Genomic DNA, 18,962 nt, shown 5'->3' on the forward strand with positions numbered 1-18,962 from the left:
GCTCTTCCACCCTCTTCTCTTCTTGAAAATTTTACTTACTTTTCTGTTCTCAAATCTACATACCTGGTCCCAACCTCACACTTAACCTCTAGTTATGCATTTTAAAACCACTTGCAAAATATCTCCACTGAGCTGTATCTAGCTGTCACCAACATCTCAAGGTGAACTCCCTTTCATCAAACTTAGACTTCCTGAATTCCTTATTTTTTTGGTTGTTGTTGATATTGTCTTCTGAGTCACCCTGTCTTGAAACCTCACTAGCCTTTGAATACACATTCATCCTTAAACTTCAGGCAAATCCTCCTGAATTCTAGACATTCTAGCTCTTCCACCTCTCTCATATCCATTTACTCCTCCCTTCCCACAGTCATTGCCCTTATTTAGGCCCTTACTTCTCATGTAGTCCATTATACTTTTCTTCAAACTGATATTTCATTTTCCAGTTGCTTTCCCTTTCATTCTGTCCTATACAGAGTTGCATAGTAATTTACGTAAGGTATATTTCTGATCATTCCCACTACTATGCAAAAACCTTCAATGTATCTCTATCACTACTGCCAATACTATAGTCAGTTTTTCATCTGGATTACTGCAATAGACTTTTTATAGCTTATTTACTACTTCTAGTTACCTTGACTCCAATCAAGTTGGTAACCTGTGAATAAGTGACTATTTCTTAAATCAAGAGTAAACAATTTAGATCTCCATGTATAGCACTTCAATGGTTCTCTAATATTCCCTCAGAAAAAAGTCTGAATTCCTTTACATAGTTTTGAAGGTCTTTCAAGATCTAGAATCTTTTTTCATCTTTGATCCTACCTTTCACTATCACTAGCCAACCCCTCCACCTCCCACAACCCTCTTAGGGTACAAAACAAAGAGGTAACTAATAGCAGATGTTCCCTCTTATCTGACAGACAGCTCATGTGGGTAGGCACCAGTTTACTCTTTAGCAATTGGCTTAGGGCCACTGTGTAAACAAAACCTGATGCTCTGTTTCCACAACACCAGAAACCATGTTGGTTGAAAATGAAAAATTCAGTCAATCATCTGGAGGCATCCCAAATATCCAGATGTTTGGCATCATGTTGACAAAACAGCCAGATGATTCAAAAAGAAATTTTCACTTTTTCAGTTAGAATGTTTTGGTCTCCTGTAGTTATCAAAGGGGCCAACATGTCCAAGTGACTTTGTTGAGATAATGAGTTCCAAGTGGAATTAAAAATACCAAAGGGATAAGGAGGAATGAGAACTGTGGTTATTGCACTTGTAGGACTCTAAAGACAATAAAATCTTCTGTCTTGTTGTAAATTGTTGTTAATTAACAATAATCTTGGTTGTTATTTGTTTATGCTCCCAACGGGAACTGTGGCAATGGCGTCCATATCAAGAAACTTTCACAAATACACTGACATGCATTAGGCATGAGTTGACATAAATTGCTCTGAAGCGACTGGAGTGTCTTTTATGTACAAACCAATTAGTTACCTGGGAGAATTAGCATTACATTAAGGGTTTTAATTTTAAGTGAGCTAATGTTTCTGTGCCTCATAGCCAAGACAAACTGAAGAGTTGAGGAAACTGATCCAATGGAAAAATTTTCCTCCAAACACAATAAAGACTTTATATGAGCAGTCAGTGGGAATATTAATATTTGTTTTACATCATCTGAAGAAGAAAAATAAACAATAATTTAATTTACCTATAAAATTAGCAGTAAAATTAAAAGATGTGCTTCAACTATCCTGTGTGCTGTAAGGTAGAGGCTTAAGAATTGTAACAGAAAAGTTTATCTAGTCCAAAAATCACTGAGACATGTGGACAAACCGAAGGAGAACCGATGAAGGTAGTTTGTAGAATAAAACTAATATTTATTTAAAATCTAAGTTTACGCAGTCTGTTACTGAAATCTCTGCATGTATTAGAGATATTCATTAGTGATTTAAGATTATCTGGGCAAACACACACTGCTGGGGGATCAGCCGTAACCATTTGTGACTTGGAGAATCTTTGGTTAAAAATGGCTGCTATCTTAAATGTGTTTAGAATTATTCAAAATTTATCACAAGTTGTTTGAAATTCATGGAAAAAATATTTTCATTGAACAGAAAAGTGATGGGAAAATTTTCAAGGTAGGACATTAGCGATACACATAATGTGGGAGATTAACAAACACCAACACAGGAGCTTCTGTTAGAGTTGAGCAGCGATGATAACAACAGAAAACTCATCTCAAAGCAAGAAATAATCTAAGCAGAAAAGTGATAATTCGCTACTATTTTTCTACTATACAAATGCTTTATTCTGTTCAATTGTATGGAAAATCACATTAATGTGTTGTTTGGTTCTTTATTTTTTTTAATTTTTGTGGGTACATAAGTGTATATATTTATGGGATACATGAGATGTTTTGACACAGGCAGGCAATGTGAAATAAGCACATCATGGAGAAGGGAGTATCCATCCCCTCAAGCATTTATCCTTTGAGTTAAATGTGTTGTTTAAGTGAATATAATTTCTCTTTTCCTCAGAGAAGAATTAGTTGAGTAAAAACATCTCGTGTGCTCATTGCACCAATTACATCTGTAACTACATCAGTGATATATCTCTTGGAATTCATTCACCTGGCTAGAAACATGGGGGCTAAATCAACAGAACTTCAGATATTCTTTCAGCTCTAGAATTTTCTGATTATGCTGAAAAAAATGGCAGATCTGCCTGGTCTATGTACAGGAAAGAGTGAGGCTTCACGGGAATAAACCCTTGTTTTTAAAGTCATTAAAGTTCTAGGTCTTGAAGAATTTTGTGAATTCCAAAAACAACATGTGGCCCTGCTTCTATGAGACAGATGAGGGCATTTTATTATCTTAGAGAAAAAGCAGCAGTTGATGGCTTCCTGTGGGTATAAGTTATTCCTTGGGAATCAGGACACGACTTAAAGGCCTATTAATTTCCATAGATACGTACATCCTGTCCACTCACGCACATGCATAGGAGTAATTAAAGTTTTGAGTGGAAAACTCTACCACATGGGACACAAATACGATGTTGAGACCAAGTACATGGAATATATACTCAAACATTTGGTTATGATTAGCCCTAACTAGCATATAATAAAAATACATTCAAGGAACTAGGGTGCGTGCTGAGCTGAAAGCTGATAGTTGTCTAAAGTTCTGTTCTATTATTAAATTTCTTCCTCTTTCATATTAAACTTCAATTAAATAGTCTCATTGGTTCATTGGAGTAGGTTTCCATTCAAAATGAACATTTGTCAACAGATACATTTATAAACAGCTGTGGTTTTCTTTGGGTATATACAGTGTCATTATCCAGACCATCTGGCCATTCTATGATGGTGTTTCTTATTTGAGCTCTCTCTCTGACATAATAATTTGTCATCTTCAGTCTGCCTGATTTCTTCAGACAGACCTTCTCCTGCTCTCACACCTCATGAAACAACAAAAACAACAACAAAAAGCAATAAATTATAAAGGTTACAGGAGATGAATAGATATTTCTAAAGGTCACTGAATGGCCTGATAATTCTTCTTTTTTCCTCTTTTTACGATTAAATGGAGCCTGTTTAGAGAGAAAGGTCAATTTAAAAACAGAGCAATACAATATTAATATTTTTAAAAGAAATTGTTTCCAAACATAAATATTTCCTGGGGTTTATTTGTTTGATTTATTTGTTTCTTTGATTTTAGAATCCTTGGCCACTTCTCAAATGATTAAGAAAAAAACAGCTTTATTTTTCCAGGGCTTATCATACTAGTCCCTGCTTTTCTTACCAGCAATTTTAGCCACAATGATATAACCATGGAAAGAAAATGAGAGGGGAGTGAATGTGTTTGCCTTAAAAGCTCCATAAATGAGCAATATAAGAACCTAAAAGTATGTACTTTACCTATGCAGAGATAAAAAGCAAATAAATGTTTAAAATGCAGGAAGTTATATGGAAGTGGCATTTTTAATGAATATGAGCCAAATATAAACCAAGTGTATTGGTAGTCAAAGAAATATGAAAACAAAAATTTAAGTCACATTCTTATCTTATTATGAACATATAAATTATTAAACTTTGGTTGTCAAAACTATGTATATATTTTAAATAAAATTATATTAGGAAACAAAATATTGAATATTAAATAAGAGATTGTTATTTCCAAAGTGTAGACTGAGTTTATCAATGACCTAGAAAACCCAGCAGGGCAGCTCGATCACTGTAGAAAACTAAAACATAAATAAGCAAATTAGAACTTTCAGCCTTCCCAATGTCAGTGAACATTCGCCGTCAGTGGAATGAGTTTGACAAAAAAAATGGCAAGACTTTATTTAAAGGAATAATTGATGACATGGAAGAAACAAAGGAAACAGAAAATACTTACAGGTAAATGATCTCTGTGAAACTGCACACCTCTGTATATAATTATTCAAATAACCAAATACTGTTTTCTAACTTTTATATTATTTAAAAATTTTTTATTCTTAAATTACTTGTTAAATGAATTATTTAGGATGCAAAAATATGTTATAAAAGATAAATAGGGGAGAGTTGAAATTATTGGTAATTCTTTCAAAGCTCCATGAAAGCAATGTAGGTGCTGAAAATGTTTAGCATTGTCTTTGTGAATAATGTGATGTGTAAAAATTTACACTTATGAAAATAATCATCAAAGGCTGCTAACATCACCAAAAGAAGGACAACCAGACATCATATATCTTCTAATGGGGCAAAACACCACCTAAGAAGTAATTTTGCCTGAAAGAAAATTGAACCTGACACTGATTAAACTACTCCAACTGTCTAATAACTTAAATGAAATACAGAGGAAAGAGACAACGGTAGAATGACATCCATGGGTGATGCAATCAGAAAAATTCAGACTGTGAAGAATTCTATAGGACAAAACACAATCTCTTTAACCAAAGGAAAAAAGGAATAGAGATATCAGAGGAGTATATATAGATTTTAAAATATTTAGGAAATATCCCAATAAAATACAATGTATAGACCTAATTTGGATTTAGAAACAAAAAATACATATTATAGAACTATAAGATAGCTGGGTATTGATGATATTTTGGAATTTTAATTTTGTTAGATGCAATATGACTTCGTGATTATATTTTCAAATGATTTCATATCTTTTATAGATGCATACTGAAATGTTTAGAGACAATATGATGTGTAGAATTTTCTTTAAAATAATTTGAGGTAGGGGCTAAGTAGGTAGGGAAGAGATTGTCCATCACTTGAAAATTGCTAACAGTATATATGATTTTCTTTTATACATGAAGGAAGTTCTTCATATTAAATATTTTGTGAAAGAAGTGACTGGTCATGTAAGAGAAATACCATTATACCACGTGCTCTTTAACATACAGTATTATTTTTAATATATAAATTTAATATACAAAAAAACTAAACAATATTATAATGTAATTTTAAAGACCTTAAAGAAACTTACTCCCTTTGAAAACCAGTGCATGACTTGCTGCAAACAACAATGAAATAGTGACAACATCTAAAAATGTCAAAAAATTATTTTGCTGTTATTAATTTAAAAGAATAAATAGAAAGTTAACAAAAGATGAAGTGATAAGAAGCTAAGGTAGGTTAATGATTGTCTCTTCAGACAATAGAAATGAAATGGAAGAAAAACTTTTCACTCACTAGGGCTGTAACTCTGCACATCTCTGAATCATTCTCTTCAGGAATGCATCTCTCCCAATTAGGAGGAAATCATCAGGAAGGAAAAGACCCGGAAACTTTTCAAATGCTTTCAGGATGTTCCCATCTAGATTCCATAAAATACCTTACCAACTCCTCTGTTCTGTCAATGGTATCACCATTCTCTTGGTCCACAGACTTGAAATCGTCTGATAATTTTGGATCCTTCTTTATTTTTTCAACTGCAATTGCAATCAGTGAACAAGTCCTGATGAACCTTGTTTGTCAATGGGTCATGTATTGCCCTCTTTTTCCACCTTTACTTTCTAAACTTCACATCTGGCTCCTATTTAATAACTGAATCTTCACAGTACTTAACTGACAGCCTAGTCTTCCTAAAATGCTGATTTCATCACATAATCCTATACTGAAGAAACTCCAGTAGTCCCCTCTGATGTCAAACTATATTTCTTTGCCTGGCTGTCCACATTCTCCCAGATTTGTCCCCAAGTTATGGATAGATATTGCTTCCTTCCACCCTGAAGTTTTGATCCATACTCCAGTTCCACTCTTCACCCTTCTCCACTCTTCTCTGTCACCTGGATGTCTATTTTACATGACTGGCTTGTCCTCTACCTATTGAATTTGGGACTTCTAGGTTAAATAAACCCTAAATCAAAGGACTTCTGGGTTAAATAAAATGAAAGACATTTAAAAGATATTTGCCTTTAAAATAAACTGGAAGAAAATGAAACTAACTAGTCTTCTCTCTGTCCTAACTAGAAGCACAGTAAATTATATAGAATCTCCAAGTAAAGGGGAACATAAAAGTTATAAACTCCAATCACTTTCCGAAGCTAAAGTCTTCCCTAGCTTAGTCTCTAGCTTATGTTCCCTTTTTCTCCTTCAAGAAATTCTTTCCAAGTTTTGGCAGTTTTCAGTTTTTGAAAGTTTTTTCTTATGTCAAACTTTCTATATTCCCAGAATTATGTCCATTGCAATCCTATGTGCTACTCGGAACCTTTATGACAGCACTTCAAATATTTTATGACTGCTATTACTTTGCCTACTTTCTCTAGGCTGGAGATTTCCAATTTTTAAAACTGTGCCTGAAAGAACATTGTTTTTCAGACCAGTAAATTTCCTGATCCACAGAGCCTGTTGACCAAGCCTTCCCTATAGCACTCACGCTACCTGATGAGAGCTCCATGCTTCATATATGTCACAGGTGTCTGGCTCCTCTGTGAGCTCCTTAAAATCAGTGACTGTGTCTTTTTCCTGCTTGTATTCTGAGTGTTTTGTCCCAGTTACTAGTGTTTTCATTTATTTATTTTTAAAAAAACATAAATGGATGGATCATAGTTATTCCCCCTTTTAATGCTTTCAGTGTGTTTCTCCTCTCAGAAATGAACTCAATAGTTAAAGTGAAGTCTGACCAGTATAGTGAGGATTGGAGCCTTCCTTGTTCAAGACAGAATATCACACTTCTTAGAATGCAGCTAGAGATTACATCAGCATGTTTTCTTCCAGCTATACCCACTATTTACTCATGTCAAATGAATTTTAAGTTAAAATCCAATTCATTTTTTTCATATTATATCAAATCATATATTCATAGCATATATTAGTGCAGAAGCATTTTTTATCCAAATATACAAAAATTGATGTCACTCATGATAAATTTATTCTTACTGGATCTATCAAACCATCCTTTAAGAACATTTTGGATTCTGACACTATCATCCTTTATGTTTGTTATCTCTCCTATTCTTGTTTGCTAGTTGTGAGCTAGTCCTCAAAATCCTCTTTCCAATATATTGATAAAAGCATGTTTATTTATTTACTTATTCAGTGACTATTTATTCTGTATCTATGACATGTAAGCACTTTTCTAGGCATTGGGGAATTCATTGGTGAGCAAGAGACATGACCTCAGGCCTCATGCCACTTATATTCTAGGCCAGTGGTTTTCTAACTTTAACATGCATCAGATCAACCTAGAAGACTTGTTAAAATACATATCACTAACCTGGCCCCACCACCAAAGTTTCTGATTTAATAGGTCTGGTTTCCAGGGGCTTGGGGGAGGTGAGATTTTATATTTCCGACAAGTTCCTAGATGCTGTTGATGTTGATAGTTCAGGGACCACACTTAGAGAATCACTGCTCTAGGGAGGGACATACATTTAAATGCCAAGGACTTAATTAAAAGTGAATGTGAGTTCACAGGACTGAGGACAGATCCTTGCCTATAGAATACTCCAAGGTTTATTTCATTCTATATGTTTGTGTCTAAAATAAAAACAATAGGTTGGCTTAATTAATTATGCTAAAAGAATGATCCAATATATTGAAGATAAGTAGAGGGCAAATTAATAGAAAATGAAACTTGTCTTAGATGAATTAATCAGTTGATTCAATTAAAATAAAATATTTAATATAATACTTATGAGCTAGAGTGCTACTTATGCAGCTGGAGTGATTTTTTAAAATAGCAACTAATATACTAGATTGAATAATATAGTCTCAAGTATTTGGTTCAAAACTAGTAAATTTCTAATATTAATATAACTGTGAATAAAGAAATGAATGAATAAATAAGGATGAAAAAGTTAAGTGATTTTCTGAGAAGTGATCCATAGATAAGTGGCAGAATCTGAACTTGAACTCAAATCTTCACAAGAGAACAGAGTCAATAGTACATTAAGAAAAGTAAAAGCTTATTTCAAAGTCACTATCTCCTAGGTAGATATGAGTTACTAAAAGTTTGAGCACTTATTTTCACAAGTGCTCTTAAGCTTAGGCACCCTGTGAAACATGAACAATGGTGCATCTGAATGTCTTGGAAAAATCCCTAATCTCAGATCATTAACTATTGCTTGGATGAAAGCCAAAGAATTGTACAACCAGTACTGGCAACAGCTGTGATATGGCAGATAGGCTTCTAGGAAGATTCACGGGCTGACTCAGCCAGCCAGGGCCTATTTGGTCTGTTGACATGTGCGCTCTCCACATTGACTGCTGAGCTGGAAGAGGACACTGAAGAGATGGATGGGTGGGTTTTAAAGTTTCTAACTTAGGGCCCTTTCTGTAGCCTGTAGGCAGGTGTTCTGCTTCCGGAGTGATAAGTACACCATAGACCTACCACAATGATTTGTTTAAACCACTCTTTGTGCTATTCTGGGGTTGAGCCTAATAAATTATAAATCACACTACTAGTGAGCTAAAATATGCCTACACAATATCAAACCCTCTGGTGTTTATTAGCTCATCAGATGAATGGTTCAGCTTCCAAGCACTGAAATGGCTCTGGCTTCTTATATCAATGACTGAATTTTTGACCTGGAAACTTACTTTGGTTTGTTTTAGTCTATGTCTATTTTGGTCCCACTGATAGTTATTACTCCATTATTTTATAAATATTTATTTACCCTATTAGTGTCCATGTTCCCCCAAGGATGAAGGCTACATATTTTATACTATTTAGTTTAAAGTCAAATGAAATCAATTTTAGTTAAGAGTCTTATACCATTGACTGAAAAGGCTTGAAAGACTCCGGATAGTCTACACATTCAGAGTAAGAAGCTGGGGTTTGTAAAAATAGTGACAAAGCAGGCTGCTATGGACTGAATCATGCTCCCCCTCATTCATATGTTGAAGCCTTAACTTCCAATGATGTGATGAGTACTTGATTTGGAGATAGGGATTTTGGGAGATAATTAGTTCTAGATGAAGTTCTGAGGGTTGGTCCCCTATGATGGGATTGGTGCCCTTCACTAATCTAAGAAGAGACACCAGGCACAGCATGGTTGCTTATGTCTGTAATCCCAATACTTTGAAAGGCCAAGGTGGGAGGAACGCTTGAGGTAAGGAGTTGAAGACTAGCCTGGGCAAAATAGTGAGACCACAGCTCTACAAAAATAATGAAAAACAAAACGAAACAAACATAAGGTTGCCCAGACATGGTGGTTCGCACCTGTAATCCTAGCATTTTGGGAGGCCAAGGTGGGTGAATCACTTGATGCCAAGAACTTGAGACCAGCCTGGCCAACATGATGAAACCTGGTCTCTACTAAAAATATAAGAATTAACCAGGGGTGGTGGTGCATGCCTGTAATCTCAGCTACTAGGGAGGCTGAGGCACAAGAATCACTTGAACCTGGGAGGTGGAGGCTGCAGTGAGCCAAGATCACAACATTACACTTCAGCCTGGGTATAGAGTGAAGCTTTGTCTCAAATAAAATAAAATAAAATGCAGTTGAAGACACACCAGAGAGGTTACAGTCTTGCTGTCTCTCCCACCCACCCTCACCCCCACCTCCTCAGCCCCCTACTCCCACACTCCCACCATGTGACAGCATCTATAAGCCAGGAAGAGTGCCCCCACCAAAACCCAACCATGGTGGCATCTTGATCTTGGACCTCTAGCTCCAGAATGGTGAGAAAATAAATTTATGTTGTTTAAGCCATGCAGTGTATGTCAGCCTGAGCTGACTAAGACACAGGCAAAGTGTTTTAAATGAAACTTTTGGATGAATTAAACTGTCTCCACTAATAACATTCTTACAATTTTTCTGCAAATGATACAGACTCAATTTAACTTTTTTAAGACTCATTTTACTGGATGTTTGGTCACTGAGAAGTCATGAGTTGATTATTTTATTGTATAACATTGCAGGTATAACCTATTAAAATAACAAGATGACTCTAAATGACTTTTGATGCAGTTACAAACTCATCAACAGCAAGAAAATAGTGGAAAATGCAGATCCCTTCTCTTTTCTTCTGCAAGAAAATCATTGAAATTCAGAGCAATGCCCGGAATCATAATTAACTAAGTTGGATGTGCCATTCTTAGAGTATATAATTTGAAATGCCACACATACTCCACCAAACTACAGCTGTATCTTAATAGAACGTGATAGCAAGCTAAATAGTGTATAAGATTCTGAGGGCTTAGGAGGATCTGATTGGCAGAGAACCAAACAAAGCCATCCTCTGAGTCAGTCAGATGTTCAGATTTCCAGTAAAGGTTCCACAAACAACTACCCAAATGCATTGACAGTCAACTGCCAAAACAACAGCTTCTCTTTTTTTTCCAAAGCAGTACTTGTGTACAATCCATAAACAAACTGTCAAAGATGTTGTACATCTGGACGACACAGTTGCAAAGTTAATTTTGGTTGGAAGAAAACTACATCCCTGGTTTTCATTTGAGTGGAATTTTGATCAGGGAAAGAATTATATTGTGGGCATTTCTAATGTTTCTAAGGACACGTGCAATAGTGCCACAAGCTGCCAAACACAGAGGATTCTGATAAATAAAATTAACCCTTTGAGTGAAATCTAGGAAACAGTGAAAGCTTTAACTCATGGACTGTTTAGCTTCATGGACCAGCAAGTATCCTGGAGCATTCGCCATCACATTATAGACTTGAAAGTTCAAGATTCATATTACAAAAATAACTTTCTTCTTATGTGTGTATGTTTTCTAAAAATTAGATAGGTGTCTACCAAGTGGATGATGCTACCTAGTGCATGAGAAATACTGAGTAGTTTCTCTTGCCTTACAGGATTGTGGTAAGTTTTGTACTCTTAGAAGGAGTAACCACCATTATCAAAATAGTTAAAGTCCTCTGGCACCTTTGCTGATGCAGAGCACTTAGGACATTAAACCTCTCTAATATTTCTTTCATTCCTGATATTATTGAGATTCATCTAAATCCAGTATCTCCAGGAAATGACAGAGAGCCAAACATCTCTTCCCATCTGAGTCCTTTTCAAAATAATAATAATAAAAAAATAACCATGTGCATAATGACAGGACTCACTGACAAGTAATTATAAGTGTGGAGAAAGAAGAAAGTGAATAACTTTCATGATATTGCACAACTGAACCCATATAAAAGCCAGATTCTTTCCACCATGTTCTTAATCTTTCCCACTTCTCCCCTGAGTAGGTTATGGTCAACTGCATAATACAGCTGCCTTCTATTCTGTTGTTGCAATGGACTCTTGATAGTTTCTGTCTGCAGTCTGGACCACCTCTGAAGTCTACTCAGTTCAGATTACCACCGAACAAAGTGTCTGAGGTGCCTTCAACACTCAACTATCAGGTTCACCCAAGAATATCTGTCCTAGCAGTCTTCATCACCATTCTAAAAGAAGTGGCCTTCCACTTGCATACAGTTGAGTAAAATATTTATATAACCTGGGCTCAAGATACTGACTTTTAAAATATGAGTAAAGTCAACAACAAAAAAAGGTTATAAATGGATGAATTGGAGAAACTATTTATTTTTACAAGGATTGAAAACTTGGCCAAAGAATCACCACAATTATTCTAAATAATAATAACTCCTAGTATAATCACTGTATACAACTTGTTTAATAAATTTTACCTGCAACTGTATAGGCAAGCAAAAATATCACCTTTTATGTCAGTATGTCATACTTTTCAAGTATATTAACTCATATTTTCTTAATAACAATTTTATAACCAATTTAGAGCAAGAATGGTGTCAATTTTATAGCTGAAGATTGTGAGAGAAATTAGAAGACTAGTCTAAGATCATATTGATTGGGAATTAAAATAAAAAATCAGGTTTTAATTTCAAGATCTCTGTGTTTTCTACTATACAGTGTCTACTTCTGAACCTTTATACTTAATAAAAATATTTAGGGGAATTAACACATAACATCCATTGCTATTTAAGGTTTAATGATCAGAGATCCTAAGTATTAAGGATTATGAATATGAACTCATGATCAACATTATGGTCCATCCATGACTTTATATCTTTTTCAATGTCATCATAAATGGCTGTCTGTTGACCTCAACACATCTTAATTACACCTTAAGCACAAGGACAGGCTCCATCTGTATCTAGGAAATATGAAGCCCTATATATTTTCTAGTGAGCAGGGAAGCAAAATTTGCTATTAATCTCATATTCACCTGTGACTTATTTCTAATAACTGTGCTTCTGTGTTGATCTCAAAAAGCTACTCTCTTAAACCTTTGTTCTGGTATCTCTTTCCTCTTGCCCCAGTTCTTATCTTGTTTCAATGCCAGGCACTTTAGTTCCTTTAGTTTGAGGGATTTTTCTTGTCCTAATAGTCCCTGTATCTTCAAACAGTACTCATCACCATCGCACAAGCATTCTCAGCCTTGGAGGGAGATGTCCTTCATGCCAATGTTAGTCTGCCTGCTGGGCTCAGGAAGGCTGCCTGGTGAAGATACCACAGATGTGGAGTCTAATCGTGATGGGTTTAGTCATTCATCCCTCACTTTCATCCACTAGCTTTAATCTCTACTACAAACCCATCAGGTAGGTATTAAATTCCCATGTACAAATTATGAAACCAATACAAGTCATTTGGCCTCCAGAAGTCTCAATTTCTAATTTTTAAAATGCTACTACCATTATTACTTAACCAGGGACTCTGTAATATTGACTAGAGATTGAACTGCCCTCAATCGCTGCCTTTCAGGCTTTGTGGATTCTCTATAGATCCTAGAGCATGTGTCAAGGCTCCCAGATCCCTTTCTTCCTGGTCAGCTCTACTTTATGGCAATCTGGGCTTCCAAATGTCTCAAGGACAAGTATAAATTGACAAAGCAAAGTATAGCAGTTTAGATGAGCACCTTCTTCACATAAGTTTAAAATAGCAAACACACATTATGTACTATGCAATCTAAAACAATTATTCACTTTAGTTCACTTCAAATTTCCCTATATTATTATTCCCCTTTGTACTTGCAACAGTCCCATGTTCACTTTACCTTGTTTTATTTTCCCTCACAATGCATATTCATCGTTGCTCTCTGGCATTGTGTTGTAGATTGATTTGCTTATTGTCAGGGCCCCTTTCATGAACAAAGGCTCCCCTTATGAAAAGAAGGTTTTCTCTTTTGTTTACCTCTTTTTCTCCATACACATAGAGGATTATGGGGCATCCATAGTTTTTCAATAATATCTGTTAAGGAAGAAGGGAGTGAAGGAAGAAAGGAAGGGAGTGAAGGAAGAAAGGAAAGAAGGAAGTAGGGAGTGAAGGGAGAAAAGAAGGAAGGAACGAACGAACGAACGAAAGAAGGAAGGAGCAGACGGAGGGAGAAAGGGGCATGTTTGGGTTAAGTTTGGGAAAGATAAAAGTTTTAATTTTGATAATAATGATATCTAAGACTTACTGAGTACTTATTCTATGTGCTAGTAAGAAATTGATATATACTAATTAATCTAATAGTGCAAATACATATTAAGAGATAGGTAAGATTGGGAAACTGAAACACAAAGAGGTTCAGTTACCAGTTGATGGTCACACAGTTCATAATTAGTTGAGTTAACATACAAACCCAGGAAATTTAACTTCACGTCTCATACCCTTAATCTCCATGACGTATTGCTTCTTGCCAGTAGTAAGTAACTGATTCACTGAATAAAAAATGAGACTGATCATCTATACCTATTCAACAAAGTAACCTGATGAAGCAACTCCAAGAATGTTATAAGTAACTGTTACTGAATTCCATAAACTCAAAAAATCCTCCTTGTTTAGGCAACTTTACTGTGAACACTTGAAATAAGAAGACTTGGAGAGCGAGAGAGAGAGAGTGAGAAGGACGAGGCTGGATTACACATTTCTTATCCAGACCCAGTATAGATTAATAAATCACAAACCATTGAATTCAGAAGACATCCTCATGCAACTCCAAGGGTATTTCAAGGAACCTTCCCATCTGGAATCTGTGCTGATTCTTTTCATATTGTATTTCCCTAAGGATGACTCACAGGAAATTGAGGTTTCAGAAATATGTTGTGTTTTGTTATGGCACTTCTCTACCTTCACCGAAAAGTTTTAAAGATAAGTGACTTTGTGGTTATGTTTTTTCTCATTGAGTTTAAATAAAAAAACACTTTTTCAACTTTTTTTTATAGCTTCTCTAATTGTAATGATGTTTATATCTACACGATGATGATGATGGCAGTGATGATGATCCTCTTGATTGTGGTATAAATATTCCAGTAAGTGAGGGTAAAAAGAGGGTGGAGAAAACCCTCAATAAGAGATATAACTGCAGTCAAAAAACAGTTGTTGGGCTTAAGTATTACATATATGGAGCTATGCTATATATTGTGAGAGTATGAAAAATATATGGCATCACCCTGTCTCACAGAGTACACAGTGTTGGAGTCAAAGGTAGACCAGATGTCTCCAGCATGAGATGAGGGTAGTAGGTATAAAACAGGTATCAGGTACAATGACCACACATTCACTGGGAAATGATTGATTTCAACTGGAGGATCACTCGAGCTTTTGGGAAAGGGTGACATTTGAAATAGGTCTTGAGAGATTGTATAGACTTTCTTTAAAAAACACCATGAGGAGTAAAGAAGAAATTTGCAAAAGATGCCAGTATTGATGGAGGGAGTGGCTTCCCTCCCTCTCTTTTATCCTTTCTTCCTTCTTTCTTTCATTCCAATGCCTTATATACTCTTAAATGTTTAATGGGCCAGTACAGAAGTTCATGAATCTCTGTTTAGTGCCTAGAGTGATGTAATGTTCAATAAATATTATTATTTTATTTTTAGTTGACAAATAATAGTTGCATATATGCATGAGGTACACAGTGATGTCTTGATACATATATAGTGATTAGATCAGGATAATTAGCAAATCCATCATCTCAAATACTTATTTCCTTGTGTTAGGAACATTAAGTATTCTCTTTCTAGCTATTTGAAACTATATATTATTGTTAACTAGAGTCATCCTATAGAGGTACAGAACAGAAATAATCCCTCCTATATAGCTGTAATTTTTTTCTTTGAGACAGAATTTTACTCTTGTTGCCCAGGCTGGAGTGCAATAGCACAATCTTGGCTCAGCGCAACCTCCGCCTCCCGGGTTCAAGTGATTCTCCTGCCTCAGCCTCCTGAGTGGCTGGGATTACAGGCATGCACCACCACGCCCGGCTAATTTTGTATTTTTAGTGGAGACGGGGTTTCTCCATGTTGGTCAGGCTGGTCTCAAACTCCCCACCTCAGATGATCGGTCCACCTCGGCCTACCGAAGTGCTGGGATTACAGGCATGAGCCACCACGCCCAGCCATAATTTTTATTCTTTAACAGATCTTCCCATATCCCTCCTTTCTCAGCCTCTAGCATCCTCTGTTTAACTTTTTACTTCTGTGATATTAGCTTTTCTTAGCTTCCACATGAGAGTGAGAATATTCAGTGTTTATCTTTCTATCCTTGGCTTATTTCACTTAACATAATGTCTTCCAATTCCATTCATGTTACTGTCAATGACAGGATTTTTTCTTTTTTATGGCTGAATAGTATTCCATGGTGTGTATATATATATATATATATCACATTTTCTTCATCCACTTATCTGCTGTTGGACACCTACATTTGTTCCGTATCTTGGCTATTGTAAATAGTGCTGCAATAAACATGGGGGTGCAAATGTCTCTCTGATATAATTATTTTCTCTTCTCTCAATAAATATTATTGAATAAAAAGGTTATCATGTGTACAAGTGGGCACCCAGATAAACAATTCTAATTTGCAAATTCAGGCAAAACTTTCATCTATCTAATTTATTATTTGGAAGTAAAAAAATTATGAAGATCTATATGAGCCACCCATTATGTAATTGCAAGAGAGAGAAAAGAATGAATAAGAATTCAGGCTCTGAGCTATCTGGAACAGGAACCATATCTTTACTCATTCAATAGATATTTCACTTAGTACTTACAATATGCCATCTTCTGTATTAAGTATTATGTACGACAATGAATGATATGGTCTTTGCCAATGCTGTGCATGCATTTAATGGGAAAGAAAGATAGGTGATACAGGTGTATGATGCTAATGATTATTAGATAATGTCTACTGTGTCTATTTCCAGGCACTATATTAGGCACTACAAAGACACTGTTTATTTGGTCTACCCATCCTCTAGGGAAGGTATTATCTCCATTTGACGCATAGGATTTAAAGCTTAGATAAGTCACACAACTTGTCCAAGGTCACACAGATATATTACTTTTTTTTTTTTTTTTTTTTTTGAGACAGACCCTTGCTCTGTTGCCCAGGCTGGGGTGCAGTGGTGTGATCTTGGCTCACTGCAATCTCCACCTCCCAGGCTCAAGCAATTCTCATGCCTCAGCCTCCCCAGTAGCTGGGATTACAGGTGTGCACCATCATGCCTGGATAATTTTTTGTATTTTTTGTAGAGACGGGGTTTTGCCATGTTGGCCAGGCTGGTCTTGAATGCCTGACCTCAAGCAATCCGCCCCTGCCCCAGTCTCCCAAAGTGTTGGGATTACAGGCGTGAGCCACTGTGCCCAGCCAACACAGCTATTTTAAGTGATAGAGTTGGGATTAAAACTTTCAGATTCTGAAATCTATGCTCTTAGCTGTTCATTCTACACCTTTAGGCATTGGAAATAGTCACTTCTTAGATTGTTGCCTATGTTGAATCTTAAGGAATAATTACAAACGTATATGGAAGGAAAGGAGTGGAAAGGATGTTGGAGGCAAGAAAACAAGTATTTCATGAAGACTAGAGCACATGGTGTGTTGGAAGAAAGGTGTCGGAGATATGGTTAGAAATACAGAAATGAGATGGCTTATAAGAAGCACTGGATACTTAGGCTCAGGCAGTGGCTCACCACCCTGGCGAAACAATAGAATCAACTGGGGAATGTTTAAAAAATGTAAGAGGCTGGGCACCTGTCCAGACCAGTTAAAATGAAGTCTCTAAGGGCAGGGTTCAGGCATCTGTATTTTTAAAAGTTTTCCTGGTGTAATTCTAGCACGGTGTTGGGTGAAAAGCACTGGGCTGAAGTGATGGGAACCATTGAGGGCATTTAGGCCGAGAAATGTGGCAGATGGAAAGGAAAGGCCCAGAGTAGAGGCCGGGAAGTCATTGAGAAGGAAGCGTGTCAGTGATGGCGAGGGGCTAAGGAGAGTTAGGAGCAAAAGGGAAGGAATTAAAGGGGGAGATGTAAGAGATAATTAGGGAGTGGAATACACAGGCTTGATATCCACTTGGATGGGTGGGCTGGATAAGATGAGGAAGTAATAGTGACTCTTCCATTTCCAGTTTGGGTGACTGCATGGAAGTTAATCTCTTTTATTGAAAGGGCAGATACAGGAGGAAGGGCAGGTTTGCGGAAAAAAAAATGAAGTGAAAATTCTGTGAATTAGACTAAGATGGAACACTCAGAGGAGTTGCAGAAAAGCCAGGGAGAGTGACACTCCAACAGCTAGGAGAACAGGAGCAAATTGTCAACACTGTCAAACATCTCTGGAACAAGGGACGACATGATTTTATTGAACATATTTAAAACAAAATACCATCCCATGATGTAGTTTTTCTTCCACTGTCTATCTTCTAAGAAGATTCCTGCTCGGGATGTATAAACAAATGGGGATAAGTGCATAAAAGCCTGTGCCATTTATGAAGTCATTGTCCCCAGCTCCAAACTGACCCTCGATGCTCTGCTTTTTGATGCTAGGGCAGGATTCCAGAAACCACATTTCTGCTTTGTTAGGCTCTGACAGTGAGGGGCACTAGTGAGAGACTGCAAGGCTGGAGAAGGAACAAGCAACAGTCTTGGCTGTATTCTCCCTGAGGGCTGTGACTACTAGCAGCACTTCAGAGTTGTTGTTGTTGTTGTTGTTGTTTTGACTCCATAGTACACCAGTTTGTTTGCTTGTTTGTTTGTTTCAACGCAGCAGGTGAAACCGGTTCGTAGTTTTTCCCGCACTTGCAGAACCAGCTCCATTATGTTCCCTGCCTGAAAACACCAGCACCAACTGTCTGGTGACCCCTTTTCCATAGACAAAGGTCTCAAGTCTACAGGGCCTTTTCTCCAAGCTCCAATGCACCAGCACTAGCTGAACAAGCACCTTCTCGTCAGATGGCTTAATTTCTGCAACAGAGAGTCCCTAGCTAAGGTTCTAAAGATTAATAATTGCAACCTCTCCCGTTTGTTCTCTCAGCCCTAGGGGTGGTAGCTACTTTCTGCAGTTTATATCTTTTTTAAAAAAAAGCTTTCCTTTATCTATTTAAGACTTTGTAAATAGTTAAAAGTTCTTTACATTAAATTTTCTGGGTTCAAATAGCCAGTGCTGTGTCTGTCTCCTGAATGGGCCCTTACTTACACAGTAATTGGTTCTATAACCAGAAATTTATTTTAGGAAACAAATCCTTAAAGTTATTTTGGATTGATATGGTCATGTCCTTAGATTGAACACAATACCAAGA

Source organism: Pongo pygmaeus, chromosome 1 (assembly GCF_028885625.2).
Source record: "Pongo pygmaeus isolate AG05252 chromosome 1, NHGRI_mPonPyg2-v2.0_pri, whole genome shotgun sequence".
Taxonomy (NCBI): domain Eukaryota; kingdom Metazoa; phylum Chordata; class Mammalia; order Primates; family Hominidae; genus Pongo; species Pongo pygmaeus.